This window comes from Triticum dicoccoides, chromosome 2B, assembly GCF_002162155.2.
Source record: "Triticum dicoccoides isolate Atlit2015 ecotype Zavitan chromosome 2B, WEW_v2.0, whole genome shotgun sequence".
Taxonomy (NCBI): domain Eukaryota; kingdom Viridiplantae; phylum Streptophyta; class Magnoliopsida; order Poales; family Poaceae; genus Triticum; species Triticum dicoccoides.
This window is the reverse complement of record NC_041383.1, coordinates 592,102,525-592,120,299: the sequence shown is the minus strand read 5'-3', so window position 1 is coordinate 592,120,299 and position 17,775 is coordinate 592,102,525.

Sequence of the window (17,775 nt, the reverse complement as noted above, 5' to 3'; positions counted from 1 at the left end):
AATGAGCGGTGGCGTTGCCTCGGGATGAACAGGACCCCGATCGATCGAGCCGGTTGGGGCTGGATGAACAGGACCCCGTGGAGGACTGGATGAATAGTACGACCCCGTGGAGGGCTGCATGAATAGTGGAGGGTGGAGGAGTGCCCGTGGAGGGGTGGTTGAACAGTAGCCGGTGGAGTAGCGCGCAGTGGAGGCTGGATGAACAGGAGCCCGTGGAGGCTAGAGGAAGTCGACGGTAGCCCGTGGAGGCTGGAGGAGGTCGACGATGGAGATGAACAGTATCTCGTGGAGTCCCATTTTGCGGTACGCCACACCCCTCCCGATGAACATGACCCCTGTTTCGACCATAGCGCTCCAACACAAGTCTGTTTTGTCCGTTTTGCGGTACGCCACACCCCTCTCGATCAACAGGATCCCCGTTTCGATAGTAGGAGGTCTGTTTCCTCCGTTTTGCGGTACGCCAGACCCCTCCCTATGAACAGGATCCCGTTTCGAACGTGGCCAGTCGAACACAAGGCCGTTTCCTCCGTTCTGCGGTACACCAGGCCTCGTTTCCATCGCCTGTTCCGTCCAAGCCGGTTGGCTCCCACTCATTCCGTTGCCTCCTGATGAACACGACGCATTCCGTTGCCTCCCCATGAACACGACGCATTCCGTTGCCTCCCATGAACAGGATGACGACGCGGTTTCTCCATTCTAACCCAGCCATGTACACGAGCCCTGGCCGTACGTATGTGTGAGTAGGCGTTCGAGACCCCGCCCGTATGTATGTACGTGGCCGTATTTTCTTTCTTGCACCCTGGCCATTGTACGTACGTGTGCATGCGACGTGCGCGCCTCTACTAAGACACGTGCATGCCTCTACTATGACATGTGCGCGCATCTACATCGACCAGTATGTACGTACACGTTCGCGACCAGAATAACAACGCTACGTACACTTGCATAGCGAAGCGTGCTAAGCAGAGCTGCTAGCAGCAGGAGGTGGGAGGTGGTCCCGGTGGCGCTGGATGAAGAAGACGAGAAATTGAAGATGGATGCCGGTCATTGGATGTAAATCCAACGTCTAACATGTTAGAATCATTTGTTGAATAAATTGACAACGACTTGCGTTGGCTTCGACCTATTGGCCCACATTTCAGCCTCCAAAAATGTGGCACGTATTCAACCCATTTTTTCAGAATTTACAGTCTTTTTTTGCGCAGTAGAATCTACTGTCAATTTGATCTTTCTTTTTTGAATTACAGCCATTAGCTGGGCTGGGTGAACAAATAATGTAGCGTCCATGCGGCCCATTTATTTTATTTCCTAAAAAAATAGAGGCCATTTGCACTTTCTCGAAATACACAATTTTGGTGGGTTGATTCTAATTATAATGTTGGGTTGGGCCAGCAATGTTATCAAAAAATAAAAAGGGGATCAACATTTTGTTATAAATATATTTAAATAATAAGTGATATTATTACATTCGCCCTTAAATCTTACCAAGCTTTTGTACACAATCACTAGGATTTTCGTGCCAAAACAATCCAGGATTTTATTGTTAAGAAATTATTTTTATAAGTTAATAAGATGTGGGATATTGTTTTCTTACATATGTTAGTATCTGTTAAATATATGATGACAATAAAAATAATATATATTAACATATAAAATAATTTAAATATATATAATATAGTTAGAAGGGAAACATAAGTTGGACTTGGCGTTCCTATTCTTATATAGAAAAGTAGAACAGACCTCTGCATTTTCTTCAAAAAAATACATAAATTGGGCTGCCGATATTCAGGAAAAATAAAAGCTCGGACGGGAGGTCCATAGGCTGGTCGATACATGACAACCCTTAAGAAAATACAAACAGGCCTATGGACCTCCCATCCGAGGTCGTGGTTTGCGCATGTTAAAAATGAAAGCCTAGACGGGGCAGCCCAAAACCCAGCTGATACTTGTTGCCCCAGTGATAATAAATAATACCTGCCAGCTCCCCAGCTTCGTTGTGAATTTATCTCCTATAGTAACTACGTTGAAGCACCTAAAAAATGTAACTATGTTGACAAACCCGTGGGCCCCAATGTCAGTATAGCATTAGGAGGAAGTATTTTTTCGATGAGGCACTTGCTTGCGTACGGCCATAGACCTGGTGGGTCCCGACTGTCCGCCTCTCCACGTACAGTCCTCTCCAAATTCCTCTCGTTTGTTCAGCATGTTCACAACGGCAGACAGCAGCGTCGCGGCGAGCGCACAAAGGCGTGGGAGGGGATCTGACCACCTAAGGAAGTGCCTTATTATTAACAAAAGTACTGAACTAGCCTAGTGGCCAAGTGACACTACTCGACAGTTGTTCCGCCCGGGTTCGATTCCACCTGTGCAGGGAAAATATCTCCATTTTGTTGCCTCTGCCTTTATTGACATGTGGGTCCCCATTGTCATCTATGCACACCACGTCCAACACTTGCCAAAACTTCGTCCCTCGGTTTCTCTGTGTTTCGCACACTTGACATTGTGTGGGCATTTTGACTGTGCATCATATGAAGATGTGCTATGCATGAATGTTGATCAACATGATGTTAACTAGCTGGTAGTTCCATTTTCGACCATGAATAAAACTTCTAACATGATGTTAACCCTGTTTGAAAAGGCGGTGTTAATATAAATGCTCTGCCTCTGAAATTTGCAGTTTCTTATCTGAAACTGAACTTGCAGTTTCTTATCTGAAACTAAAACTTGCAGTTTCTTCTTTGAGAATCACATTGTCTGCACTTTTATACTCCTATGAAACTACCTTTTTTTAAGTGCTAAAAATAGATCTCTCGAATTCATAAAATACTTCATATGCTCAATACTGCAAATCTGAAATTCAAAGGACATTCATATCTGAAAGTACTCTCAAAATGCACAACACAAAACACAATTCACAACCTGCAAATACTGACAACCCTAAGCTCCTCCTGACAATTCACAACCTGCCCGACTATTGGGCTGGGGGGGGGGGCAGTCCCCTCCTATTGCTCGGCGGCAGAAAGTCGCCCCGTGAGACGATGTGAACGGCGAGGGAGAGGATGGCGGGGAAGCGTCGTCGGGCCAACTGCTTTTCTCCTCTTGCAGTTGGGTTTGGTCGACGAAGACTCCACTGGCTCGCTCTGGCAGGACACCCTCACAAACGGCACCCTGTAGATGCTCGATCCTTCAATCTCTGGTGGATGCTCCATCTGGGATCGATACTCCTGCTACCGCTCCCTCACGATTGGATTCGGTGAATCTGTTTGCTCTATGGCCCAGAGGAGCAGCTCTATGTACTCTGGCGCGACTCCCTCCAGGAGTATCGCCGCCTTTTCGCTCTGTTGCAGATATTTGGCCATGGATGTCACCGTCGCCGCTAGTTGGTCCTTGTTGTCAAACCAAGACTGTATCTCCAACATCCTAGCTAGCTTCACAGGGTCGCCATCTGCGATCCTCACGTGTCGGTTGTACTCCTCCACCGATCTACTTCTCCACATCACCTTCACTTGCCGGCGGTGGTTTTTGAATGGAAGAGGAGAGGAGCAGTGCTGGTTTTGGATTAGAACGGGAGAGAAGCGACACTGGTTTTGGACTGGAACATGAGAGGAGGGGTGGTGGTTTTGAAATGGAAGAGGACAGGAGCGGCGCTGGATTTAGATTGCAACAGGAGAGGAGCGGCGGTGGTTTAAGAGGAGAAGAGTGGAAGAGCGGTGCTAGTCATGGAAGTATTTTTTGTTGTTTTGCGTATTTTGGGTCAAAGTTTGACCACGTACTGTATTTAACAAGCAAAATGTGAATGCATGTCACCAAAACTTGTATCATTTGGTTTGTATCTGAATGTACTTTCAAATTATATTATTTTTGCAACGTATAACATATATTTTATTTGCAAAAATCATGGTCAATTATGACCCAGAATAAAAGGGAGACTAGTTAATGTGGGGTCGCTTTCTTAATTGAAGGGTAAATTGATTTTGATTTTGATCCAATCACAGCGCGTCGGCCCTCTCGTCCAATCCTAAATCGCTGCCGCATGCTCCTCTCCCTATTCTCCATTGCAAAACCACCTCCTCTCCTCTCCATCATCTCCATCCCAAAACCACCGTCTCACCTCTCCCTCTTCTGATCTTCTCCATTGCAAAACCACCTCCTCTCCTCTCCGTCATCTCCATTCCAAAACCACCGTCTCGCCTCTCCCTCTTCTCTATTGCAAGACCACTGTCTCTCCTCCCATCTTCCAAAGCTAACACCGGACCACTCAGAAGGACATCTATGGAGAGGATGCAGCAGCGAATCAAGCAGATCATCGGCGGCGACCATGCAAAGTTAGCCAGGTTGAAGGAGATCCTTACTTGGTTTCACAATGAGTGGGAGATTTCGAGGACAGTGTGGGCCATGTGGCAATGTATGCGAAAGAGTGAGACGGCGGCGATGTACATGTACTCCTCGGCGACAATCATGCCCCAGTCCTCTGAGTTCATTGAGTATCTCCTCTGGGTGATGGAGCAGACACATTCGCCCGAGGCGACAGTCAGGCGGAGGTGGTGGGCGTACAGGTCGAAGGTCAAGCACCAAGAGGATAATGAATCGATCGAGTATGGTGTGCCGTTCATGAGGGTGCAGAGCCAGCCGGAGCCACAGGAGTATTCGTTCTACCACCGCAAGAGGAGGCCGGATGGCGCGACGTCGCTTCCCTGCCATTCTCCACGGTTCCCTCGACGCTCGCCTCATTTCAACCGCGGCGGTAGGGTTTAAGGTAAGCTTCACACTAACCTAATCTTCCACCTGCTCATGCTTACAATTAGTGTGACAACTAATGAAAATCATGCTTAAAATTAGTCTCCGAGTACTACACCAATCACCCTAAAATAGCTCTGGACCTTTGGGTCAAAGTTGTGACATAGTGTACAAATAAAGAAAAATAGATTGGTGATTCTTTCAGAAAAGAGTACTCCCTAGAAAATTGCCAATATAAGCTACTAGTATTTGGTTAGAGGATTTGCTGCCAAGAAAGATCCGTCCACAGAGAGCGCCACACATCCCACTGGTGGTGGTGGATGCCAATGCGTGCATGCAGCATGGTTGGTGTCGGTAATTTTTACTTGGCACACCTCACACTCTACATATATGTCGGTTCCATACGTACATTTGTGCAGTTCCACCAAAATGCAGCTGAATAACCCTGTTTGCACAGATAATGAAAAAACGTGGTTACATTATAGTGGCACTAGTTAATGAAACACATAAAATAAATAGAATAAAATATTGCGATAGTATCATAGTATGCCATGCTGCGAGGGCGAGATGGGCCCTACGACGCCAAGTCTCCCAGATACACCTTCTGCCAGTGATGAACATCAGTGTACAGCTGTAGTACAAGGAGGCGCCTTGAGACATTCAAATCTCTATTTTTTGTACAGATCAACTAAAATTAAGCACCCTAGTTTGCATAAATGCTTAAACATTAACAATGGGACTAGTTGATGAAACATACATTAACAAAGAGAAGCACTTTCTTTATCTACATTGGAAATGAAATGATAGAGATGACACTCGCTCTATTTTAACTGTATTATTACTTCATTTTATAAGTGACACTAGGGTCGAGCAGGTGGCAAACGGGGTGTACCGTGCGTCGCAAGGATGGAGGCCGGGGGTGCTTAGACTGGGATGCTGAATTTGGCTCTTTCAGTCACCAACATGGATGATTCAATTCATGGGACCTTTTGGTGCAGTTCACCTAAAATGAAGCAATGTCCCGTGAGCTAGCAACTTCCTCTTCAATTTTTTTAAGAAAAGGGCTCCAGCCCCGGTTCCATTTCCATCAGAAAACGAAACCCACAGAGATTATTCTTCATTAATTGCAATAAAATTGAGCAACATCAAGGTTGGTTGTGAAGCTCCTGGAATGCTCAACTATAATTTGGATATCATTTGTGCAGTTCAACTAAGATCAAGCGTGAAATGTATACCTCTGTTTGCACAAAAAAGGTGGAAAGGAGGGTGACTAACAAGTGATGAAACATGCATCAAATGAAACGAAGCATGTTCCTTATCTGAATGGCAATCCTACAAGGATAGTAGCAATTTCTAAAGCAGTGGCATTGCTAGATATTAGTGTGGGCATTAGGATTAACTATGACAACCATTAAATACGACATTACTTTGGGCATGGGAGAGTAGGCGGATAAGGACAGTTGCATTTCTAAAGAAAAGAACCAACTTATCTTAATGGGAAATTTAGCAGGACATGTAAAAAAGTGCCATTGATTCATATTACTGGAGGCATTACATTGAAAACAACATTGGTTTAACGTGTCCTTACTTTTAACAGTGCGACTGCTACATTTTACCAATGGCATACATAAGAGTGGCTCGGGGCAACAAACATCAGAATAGGATATCTGGGTTGGTCCCATTTTTGTTCGGTATAGCCACCTTATAATGTGTGAGGCTAGAAATCTAGTGCTGGACTTACTCTGTTGACTTGTCCCCCAGTCCCTACTTTCTTTCCTTTTTCAACCAATAGATCGGGTTTATATTGAATTTGTACTGCATTTCCCTTTATTTCCCTATTAGACCTAGAGACCAGTTGGATAGCCAGTCTCTGCTACTTTTCGCCCCCATTATTTCCTCTTTCGACCAAGTCCTAGATTCAGGTAACAAATCCTCCCCCATCCCACCCCCTTTCTTCCTTGTTTGAACCAAGTAGTACTAGATTCGAGTGCATGAACTAGTTTTACCTCTTAAACGTAAAAAAATTAGGTGGTTTTCGAACAGTCGATCGATCCTATCTACGAGGGGCCTGAGAAATAGTAAAAGATACAAATGCAGCGACGTTAGGAGCTCGGGAAGTAGAGCAAGGCCGATTTCCAAGGATGTTATACCTGATGGTCACCGGGATGTTGCTAGTTGGGCGGCGGGAGGCCGGATCTGCCCACACTACGATAGCGAGGAAGAAGGGGTCGGAGGCCCTCCCTCGCCAGCGGTGCTTGGGAGAGAACGGCAAGGCAGGATGATCGGGACGCGCCAGCAGTGGGTAAGAGCCATCGCCGAGGACGATCGCGTGATCGTTGCACCTTCTCACCTTCCCCGACGGAGAGGATCCAGTTGGATCTGTGACCAGGGTGAGCAAAGAGAGAGAGTGTGGCCACCGCTGTCGTGTTTAGATCTGGAGAGGCCGAGACAGTGTGAAGAGAGCAACACTAGCAAGCAAGCGCGGAGGCTCCTGCCTATATAGTGGAGTAGTACTAGTTTTCTTTTGTCTACCGGAGCCGGCTTGACCTCGTCAATGACTGTCGAGAAGTCTTCATGCACGTGGCCCAGAGGCGTAGTTGTCGTCATTTTGATCTGAAGCGCCAGATTATAATATATAACACGAAAAAATGCCACATGACAAGAAATCATGACCTCACTGCCCAAAGGAGACAACATGAATCTCGACGGATAAACTAGACAAGGAACAAAGCTCAAATTAAAGATAAACTCGTAGAAAAGGGGTCCGTCGATAGATGTCCTAATTAACATAGCCGGCTTGACCTAGATGGCAGCCGAGTAGTCTTCGTGCATGTGCCCCCAATGACTAGCCCAACTCAGTTGTCGCTGTTTAACCCTCATAGTGATCTGAAGCACATGACACCTAACTTTGCGAGATGACAAGAAACCTTTTTTTAGATTTCTCACCACAACTACAGCCATGTACAACACAGCCTGCATGATATGTAGATGATAGACAATCCAGGCGTGTTTGCTGGAGTCTGGTCACATGCATGGACGAACTGATCTTCCGTGTCTTGCAGGGATCGTCCAGGCACCAACGTAGTACAACACTTCTCTAGTACTATCGCTCGTCTCCCTCTTCTATTAAGTCACCCAACTTGCGGGGGTCGGGGAGTGTGCCTATGGTCGGTTCTCAATTGCGGTCCCACATGTGTGTGCAAACGCAATATGATGCGTGTTCCATTCAAAGAGCAGCGTGCCAAACCGATCGACCGTCTGGGGTGCGACGCGAACGCGACGGGCGTGTTGTATACTCCGTACATGTGTACCGCCGTTTTCTAGAGGCTTTGCTCCATGGCGCAATCCATGGATACAAAATTAGTATACTGTACTATTTAAAAGTCAAGGGCGGGGCTTTTCCTGCGCGTAGGCGGGGCAGTTCCGCCTAGTCGGTTCGACACAGACGCGAGAAGACAAGGGAGTAGGCTGCTGCAAACATAGGGCTGTGTGATTTGACAGCGAGTAACTGCTGGACAGGTGGGGCCCCGTGATTTGACTTGCCATTATCATTTTAACTACGGTGCTACGACTGGCGTGAGTCTCCCGATTCCTGACCACCTCCATACAGGTGCCTCTCCCAATGCTCCAGCATGTAGACTGTAGTAGAGGCTGGCTCTTGCATGAGATCCCACTTCTCCACTTTTTCCTTGCCTCTCTTTCCTCCACATATGCAAAAATGCCATGTAAAGCGCACTATTGTACTTAGGTTGGTCATAATGGAGAGTATCATATACTAGTATCATGCATATGATACTTTTTTATGGTACTACATCCGTAATGCATAGTATTGAAACATCTCCAACGTATCTATAATTTTTGATTGCTCCATGCTACTTTATCTACTGTTTTGGACTATATTGGGCTTTATTTTCCACTTCTATATTATTTTTGGGACTAACCTATTAACCGGAGGCCCAGCCCAGAATTGTTGTTTTTGCCTATTTCAGTATTTCAAAGAAACAGAATATCAAACGGAGTCCAAACGGAATGAAACCTTCGGGAACGTGATTTTCTCACTGAATGTGATCCAGGAGACTTGGACCCTGCTCCAAGGAACAAAAGAGGCGGTCACAAGGGTGGGGACACCCCCCCTAGGGCGCGCCCCCTGCCTCATGGGCCCCCTGTTGCTCCACCGACGTACTCCTTCCTCCTATATATACCTACGTACCCCCGTCAGATCAAATACGGAGCCAAAAACCTAATTCCACCGCTGCAACCTTCTGTATCCATGAGATCCCATCTTCGGGCCTGTTCCGGAGCTCCGCCGGAGGGGGCATCTACCACGGAGGGCTTCTACATCAACACCATAGCCTCTCCGATGAAGTGTGAGTAGTTTACTTCAGACCTTCGGGTCCATAGCTAGTAGCTAGATGGCTTCTTCTCTCTTTTTGGATCTCAATACAATGTTCTCCCCCTCTCTTGTGGAGATCTATTCGATGTAATTTTCTTTTTTGCGGTGTGTTTGTTGAGACCGATGAATTGTTGGTTTATGATCCATCTTATCTATGAATAATATTTGAATCTTCTATGAGTTCTTTTATGTATGATTGAGTTATCTTTGCAAGTCTCTTCGAATTATCCGTTTGGATTGGCCAACTAGATTGGTAGTTCTTGCAATGGGAGAAGTGTTTAGCTTTGGGTTCAATCTTGCGGTGTCCTTTCCCAGTGACAGCAGGGGCAGCAAGGCACGTATTGTATTGTTACCATCGAGGATAACAAGATGGGTTTTTTTTTATCATATTGCATGAATTTATCCCTCTACATCATGTCATCTTGCTTAAAGTGTTACTCCGTTTTTAACTTAATACCCTAGATGCATGCTGGATAGCGGTCGATGAGTGGAGTAATAGTAGTAGATGCAGAATCGTTTCGATCTACTTGTCTCGGACGTGATGCCTATACACATGATCATACCTAGATAACATCATAATTATTCACTTTTCTATTAATTGCTCAACAATAATTTGTTCACCCACCGTAGAATACTTATGCTCTTGAGAGAAGCCACTAGTGAAACCTATGGCCCCCGGGTCTATTCTCATCATATCAATCTCCATTACTTTATTACTTGCTTTGTTTTTACTTTGCCTTTTACTTTTCACTTTGCATCTATATATCAAAAATACCAAAAATATTACTTATCATCTCTATCAGATCTCACCCTCGTAAGTGACCGTGAAGGGATTGACAACCCCTAATTGTTGGGGAACGTAGCAGAAATTCAAAATTTTCCTACGTGTCACCAAGATCTATCTATGGAGGGACTAGCAACGAGGGGAAGGAGAGTGCATCTACATACCCTTGTAGATCGCTAAGCGGAAGCGTTCAAGTGAACGGGGTTGATGGAGTCGTACTCGTCGTGATTCAGATCACCGATGATCCTAGTGCCGAACGGACGGCACCTCCACGTTCAACACACGTACAGATCGACGATGTCTCCCACGCCTTGATCCAGCAAGGAGAGAGGGAGAGGTTGAGGAAGACTCCATCCAGCAGCAGCACAACGGCGTGGTGATGATGGAAGAGCGTGGCAATCCTGCAGGGCTTCGCCAAGCACCTACGGGAGAGGAGGAGGTGTCACGGGAGGGAGGGAGGCGCCAAGGGCTCAGGTATGGATGCCCTCCCTCCCCTCCACTATATATAGGGGCAGGGGAGAGGGGGGAGGCGCAGCCTTGCCCCTTCCTCCAAGGAAGGGGTGCGGCTAAGAGGGGGGGAGGAGTCCATCCTCCCCAAGGCACCTCGGAGGTGCCTTCCCCTTTTAGGACTCTCCCTTTTTCCTATATCTTGGCGCATGGGCCTCTAGGGGCTGGTGCCCTTGGCCCATGTAGGCCAAGGCGCACCCCCTACAGCCCATGTGGCCCCCCCCGGGGTAGGTGGCCCCACCCGGTGGGCCCCCGGGACCCTTCCGGTGGTCCCGGTACAATACCGATGACCCTGAAACTTGTCCCGATGGCCGAAAAAGGACTTCCTATATATAAATCTTTACCTCCGGACCATTCCGGAACTCCTCATGACGTCCGGGATCTCATCCGGGACTCCGAACAACATTTGTTAACCACATACAAGCTTCCTTTATAACCCTTGCGTCATCGAACCTTAAGTGTGTAGACCCTACGGGTTCGGGAGACATGCAGACATGACCGAGACGTTCTCCGGTCAATAACCAACAGCGGGATCTGGATACCCATGTTGGCTCCCACATGTTCCACGATGATCTCATCGGATGAACCACGATGTCAAGGACTCAATCGATCCCGTATACAATTCCCTTTGTCTAGCGGTATGGTACTTGCCCGAGATTCGATCGTCGGTATACCGATACCTTGTTCAATCTCGTTACCGGCAAGTCTCTTTACTCGTTTCGTAACACATCATCCCGTGATCAACCCCTTGGTCACATTGTGCACATTATGATGATGTCCTACCGAGTGGGCCCAGAGATACCTCTCCGTTTACACGGAGTGACAAAATCCCAATCTCGATTCGTGCCAACCCAACAGACACTTTCAGAGATACCCGTAGTGTACCTTTATAGCCACCCAGTTACGTTGTGACGTTTGGCACACCCAAAGCACTCCTACGGTATCCGGGATTTGCACAATCTCATGGTCTAAGGAAATGATACTTGACATTAGAAAAGCTTTAGCATACGAACTACATGATCTTGTGCTAGGCTTAGGATTGGGTCTTGTCCATCACATCATTCTCCTAATGATGTGATCCCGTTATCAACGACATCCAATGTCCATGGTCAGGAAACCGTAACCATCTATTGATTAACGAGCTAGTCAACTAGAGGCTTACTAGGGACATGGTGTTGTCTATGTATCCACACATGTATCTGAGTTTCCTATCAATACAATTCTAGCATGGATAATAAACGATTATCATGAACAAGGAAATATAATAATAATCAATTTATTATTGCCTCTAGGGCATATTTCCAACAGTCTCCCACTTGCACTAGAGTCAATAATCTAGTTCACATCGATATGTGATTAACACTCACAGGTCACATCGCCATGTGACTAATACCCGAGAGTTTTAGGTTTGATCATGTTGCTTGTGAGAGAGGTTTTAGTCAACGGGTCTGAACCTTTCAGATCCGTGTGTGCTTTACAAATCTCTATGTCATCTCCTAGATGCAGCTACCACGTTCTATTTGGAGCTATTCCAAATAACTGTTCTACTTGGAGCTATTCTAAATTGTTGCTCCATTATACGTATCCGGTATCTCTACTCAGAGCTATCCGGATAGGTGTTAAGCTTGCATCGACGTAACCCTTTACGACGAACTCTTTTACCACCTCCATAATTGAGAAAATTCCTTAGTCCACTAGTTACTAAGGATAACTTTGACCGCTGTCCTGTGATCCATTCTTGGATCACTCTTGTACCCCTTGACTGACTCATGGTAAAGCACACTTCAGGTGCGGTACACAGCATAGCATACTGTAGAGCCTATGTCTTAAGCATAGGGGACGACCTTCGTTCCTTTCTCTCTATTCTGCCATGGTCGAGCTTTAAGTCTTAACTTCATACCTTACAACTCAGGCAAGAACTCCTTCTTTGACTGATCCATCTTGAACACCTTCAAGATCACGTCAAGGCATGTGCTCACGTCAAGATCACGTCGGTATACCGATACCTTGTTCAATCTCGTTACCGGCAAGTCTCTTTACTCGTTCCGTAACACATCATCCCGTGATCAACCCCTTGGTCACATTGTGCACATTATGATGATGTCCTACCGAGTGGGCCCAGAGATACCTCTCCGTTTACACGGAGTGACAAAATCCCAATCTCGATTCGTGCCAACCCAACAGACACTTTCAGAGATACCCGTAGTGTACCTTTATAGCCACCCAGTTACGTTGTGACGTTTGGCACACCCAAAGCACTCCTACGGTATCCGGGAGTTGCACAATCTCATGGTCTAAGGAAATGATACTTGACATTAGAAAAGCTTTAGCATACGAACTACATGATCTTGTGCTAGGCTTAGGATTGGGTCTTGTCCATCACATCATTCTCCTAATGATGTGATCCCGTTATCAACGACATCCAATGTCCATGGTCAGGAAACCGTAACCATATATTGATTAACGAGCTAGTCAACTAGAGGCTTACTAGGGACATGGTGTTGTCTATGTATCCACACATGTATCTGAGTTTCCTATCAATACAATTCTAGCATGGATAATAAACGATTATCATGAACAAGGAAATATAATAATAATCAATTTATTATTGCCTCTAGGGCATATTTCCAACAGTCTCCCACTTGCACTAGAGTCAATAATCTAGTTCACATCGATATGTGATTAACACTCAAGGTCACATCCCCATGTGACTAACACCCAAAGAGTTTACTAGAGTCAATAATCTAGTTCACATTTACCATGTGATTAACACTCGATGAGTTCTGGGTTTGATCATGTTATGCTTGTGAGAGAGGTTATAGTCAACGGGTCTGAACCTTTCAGATCCGTGTGTGCTTTACAAATCTCTATGTCATCTCCTAGATGCAGCTACCATGTTCTATTTGGAGCTATTCCAAATAACTGTTCTACTTGGAGCTATTCTAAATTGTTGCTCCATTATACGTATCCGGTATCTCTACTCAGAGCTATCCGGATAGGTGTTAAGCTTGCATCGACGTAACCCTTTACGACGAACCCCTTTACCACCTCCATAATCGAGAAAATTCCTTAGTCCACTAGTTACTAAGGATAACTTGGACCGCTGTCCCGTGATCCATTCTTGGATCACTCTTGTACCCCTTGACTGACTCATGGTAAAGCACACTTCAGGTGCGGTACACAACATAACATACTGTAGAGCCTATGTCTTAAGCATAGGGGACGACCTTCGTTCCTTTCTCTCTATTCTGCCATGGTCGAGCTTTAAGTCTTAACTTCATACCTTACAAGTCAGGCAAGAACTCCTTCTTTGACTGATCCATCTTGAACACCTTCAAGATCACGTCAAGGCATGTGCTCATTTGAAAGTACTATTAAGCGTTTTGATCTATCCTTATAGATCTTGATGCTCAATGTTCAAGTAGCTTAATCCAGGTTTTCCATTCAAAACACTTTCCAAATAACCCTATATGCTTTCCAGAAATTCTACGTCATTTCTGATCATTAATATGTCAAAAACATATACTCATCAAAAATTCTATAGTGCTCCCACTCACTTCTTTGGAAATACAAGTTTCTCATAAACTTTGTATACACCCAAAATCTTTGATCATCATCAAAGCATACATTCCAACTCCGAGATGCTCACTCCAGTCCTCAGAAGGATTGTTGGAGCTTTGCATACTTATTAGCATATTTCAGGATAGACAAAAACCTTCCGGTTGTATCACATACAACCTTTCCTCAAGAATCGTCGAGGAACAATGTTTTGACATCCTATCTGCAAGATTTCATAAATAATGCAGTAATTGCTAATATAATTCCAACAGACTCTTAGCATCGCTACGAGTGAGAAAGTCTCATCGTAGTCAAATCCTTGAACTTGTCGGAAAACATCTTAACGACAAGTCGAGCTTTCTTAATGGTGACATTTACCATCATTGTCCGTCTTCCTTTTGAAATCCATCTGTACTCATACATGGATCCTCTCTCGGATTTTATGGCCTTGAGCCATTTATCGGAATCCGGGCCCACCATCGCTTCTCCATAGCTCGTAGGTTCATTGTTGTCTAGCAACATGACTTCCAAGACAGGATTATGTACCACTCTGAAGTAGTACGCATCCTTGTCATCCCACGAGGTTTGGTAGTGACTCGATCCGAAGTTTCATGATCACTATCATAAGCTTCCACTTCAGTTAGTGTACGTGCCACAGGAACAACTTCCTGTGCCCTGCTACACACTTGTTGAAGTCACGGTTCAATAACCTCATCAAGTCTCCACCATCCTCCCACTCAATTCTTTCGAGAGAAACCTTTCCTCGAAAAAGGACCCGATTCTAGAAACAATCCCTTATTGCTTTCGGATCTGAGACAGGAGGTATACCCAACTGTTTTGGGTGTCCTATGAAGATGCATTTATCCGCTTTGGTTTCGAGCTTATCAGCCTGAAACTTTTTCACATAAGCGTCACAGCCCCAAACTTTTAAGAAATGACAGCTTAGGTTTCTCTAAACCATAATTCATACGGTGTCATCTCAACGGAATTACGTGGTGCCCTATTTAAAGTGAATGTGGTTGTCTCTAATGCCTAACCCATGAACGATAGTGGTAACTCGATAAGAGACATCATGGTATGCACCATATCCAATAGGGTGCAACTATGACGTTTGGACACACCATCATACTATGGTGTTCCAGGCTGTATCAGTTGTGAAACAATTTCCACAATGTCTTAATTCTGTGCCAAACTCGTGATTCAGATATTCATCTCTATGACCATATCATAGATCTTTTATCCTCTTGTTACGACGATCTTTCAACTTCACACTGAAATTACTTGAACCTTTCAATAATTCAGACTCGTGATTCATCAAGTAAATATACTCAACATCTACTCGAATCATCTGTGAAGTAAGAACATAACGATATTCACTGCATGCCTCAGCACTCATTGGACTGCACACATCAAAATGTGTTACTTCCAACAAGTTGCTATCTTGTTCCATCTTACTGAAAACGAGGCTTTTCAGTCATCTTGCCCATGTGGTATGATTTGCATGTCCCAAGTGATTCAAAATCAAGTGAGTCAAAACGGTCCATTTGCATGGAGTTTCTTCATGCATATACACCAATAGACATGGTTCGCATGTCTCAAACTTTTCAAAAACGAGTGAGCCCAAAGATCCATCAATATGGAGCTTCTTCATGCGTTTTATACCGATATGACTTACGTGGCAGTGCCACAAGTAGGTGGTACTATCATTACTATCTTTTGGCATGAACATGTGTATCATCTGCGATCGAGATTTAATAAACCATTCATTTTAGGTGTAAGACCATTGAAGGTATTATTCAAATAAACAGAGTAACCATTATTCTCCTTAAATGAATAACCGTATTGCGATAGACGTAATCCAATCATGTCTATGCTCAACGCAAACACCAAATAACAATTATTTAGGTTTAACACCAATCTCTTTGGTAGAGGGAGCGTGCGATGCTTGATCATATCAAGCTTGGAAAAACTTCCAACACATATCGTCAGCTCACCTTTAGCTAGTCTCCGTTTATTCCGTAGCCTTTTGTTTCGAGTTACTAACACTTAGCAACCGAACCGGTATCTAATACCCTGGTGCTACTAGGAGTACTAGCAAAGTACACATTAACACAATGTATATCCAATATACTTCTATCGACCTTGCCAGCCTTCTTATCTACCAAGCATCTAGGGTAATTCTGCTCTAGTGGTTGTTCCCCTTATTACAGAAGCACTTAGTCTCGGGTTTGGGTTTTACCTTGGGTTTCTTCACTAGAGCAGCAGCTGATTTGCCGTTTCATGAAGTATCCCTTCTTGCCCTTGCCCTTCTTGAAACTAGTGGTTTCACCAACCATCAACAATTGATGCTCCTTCTTGATTTCTACTTTCGCGGTGTCAAACATCGCGAATACCTCAAGGATCATCATATCTATCCCTGATATGTTATAGTTCATCACGAAGCTCTAACAGCTTGGTGGCAATGACTTTGGAGAACCATCACTGTCTTATTTGGAAGATCAACTCCCACTCGATTCAAATGATTGTTGTACTCAGACAATCTGAGCACAAGCTCAACAATTGAGCTTTTCTCCTTAGTCTGCAGGTTAAGAAAGTCATCGGAGGTCTTATACCTCTTGACATGGGCATGAGCCTGAAATCCCAATTTCAGCCCTCAAAACATCTCATATGTTTCGCGATGTTTCAAAAACGTCTTTGGTGCCTCAACTCTAAACCGTTTAACTGAACTATCACGTAGTTATCAAAACGTGTATGTTAGATGTTCGCAACAACCACAGACAACGTTCGAGGTTCAGCACACTGAGCGGTGCATTAAGGACATAAGCCTTCTATGAAGCAATGAGGACAATCCTCAGTTTACGGACCTAGTCCGCATAATTGCTACTATCAACTTTCAACTAATTTTTCTCTAGGAACATATCTAAACAGTAGAACTATAGCGTGAGCTATGACATAATTTGCAAAAACCTTTTGACTATGTTCAGGATAATTAAGTTCATCTTATGAACTCCCACTCAGATAGACATCCCTCTAGTCATCTAAGTGATTACATGATCCGAGTCAAACTAGGCCGTGTCCGATCATCACGTGAGACGGACTAGTCATTATCGGTGAACATCTTCATGTTGATCGTATCTTCTATACGACTCATGCTCGACCTTTCGGTCTCCGTGTTCCGAGGCCATGTCTGTACATGCTAGGCTCGTCAAGTTAACCCTAAGTGTTTCACGTGTGTAAATTTGTCTTACACCCGTTGTATGTGAACGTTAGAATCTAACACCCGATCATCACGTGGTGCTTCGACACACGAACTGTCGCAACGGTGCACAGTTAGGGGAGAACACTTCTTGAAATTGTTGTAAGGGATCATCTTATTTACTACCGTCGTTCTAAGCAAATAAGATGTATAAACATGATAAACATCACATGCAATAAAATAGTGACATGATATGGCCATCATCACTTTGCTCCTTTTGATCTCCATCTTCGGGGCTCCATGATCATCATCATCACTGGCATGACACCATGATCTCCATCATCATGATCTCCATCATCGTGTCTTCATGAAGTTGCCTCGCCAACTATCACTTCTACTACTATGGCTAATGGTTAGCAATAAAGTAAAGTAATTACATGACGTTTAAGTTGACACGTAGGTCACAAATAAATTAAGACAACTCCTATGGCTCCTGCCGGTTGTCATACTCATCGACATGCAAGTCGTGATTCCTATTACAAGAACATGATCAATCTCATACATCACATATATCATTCATCACATCCTTTGGCCATATCA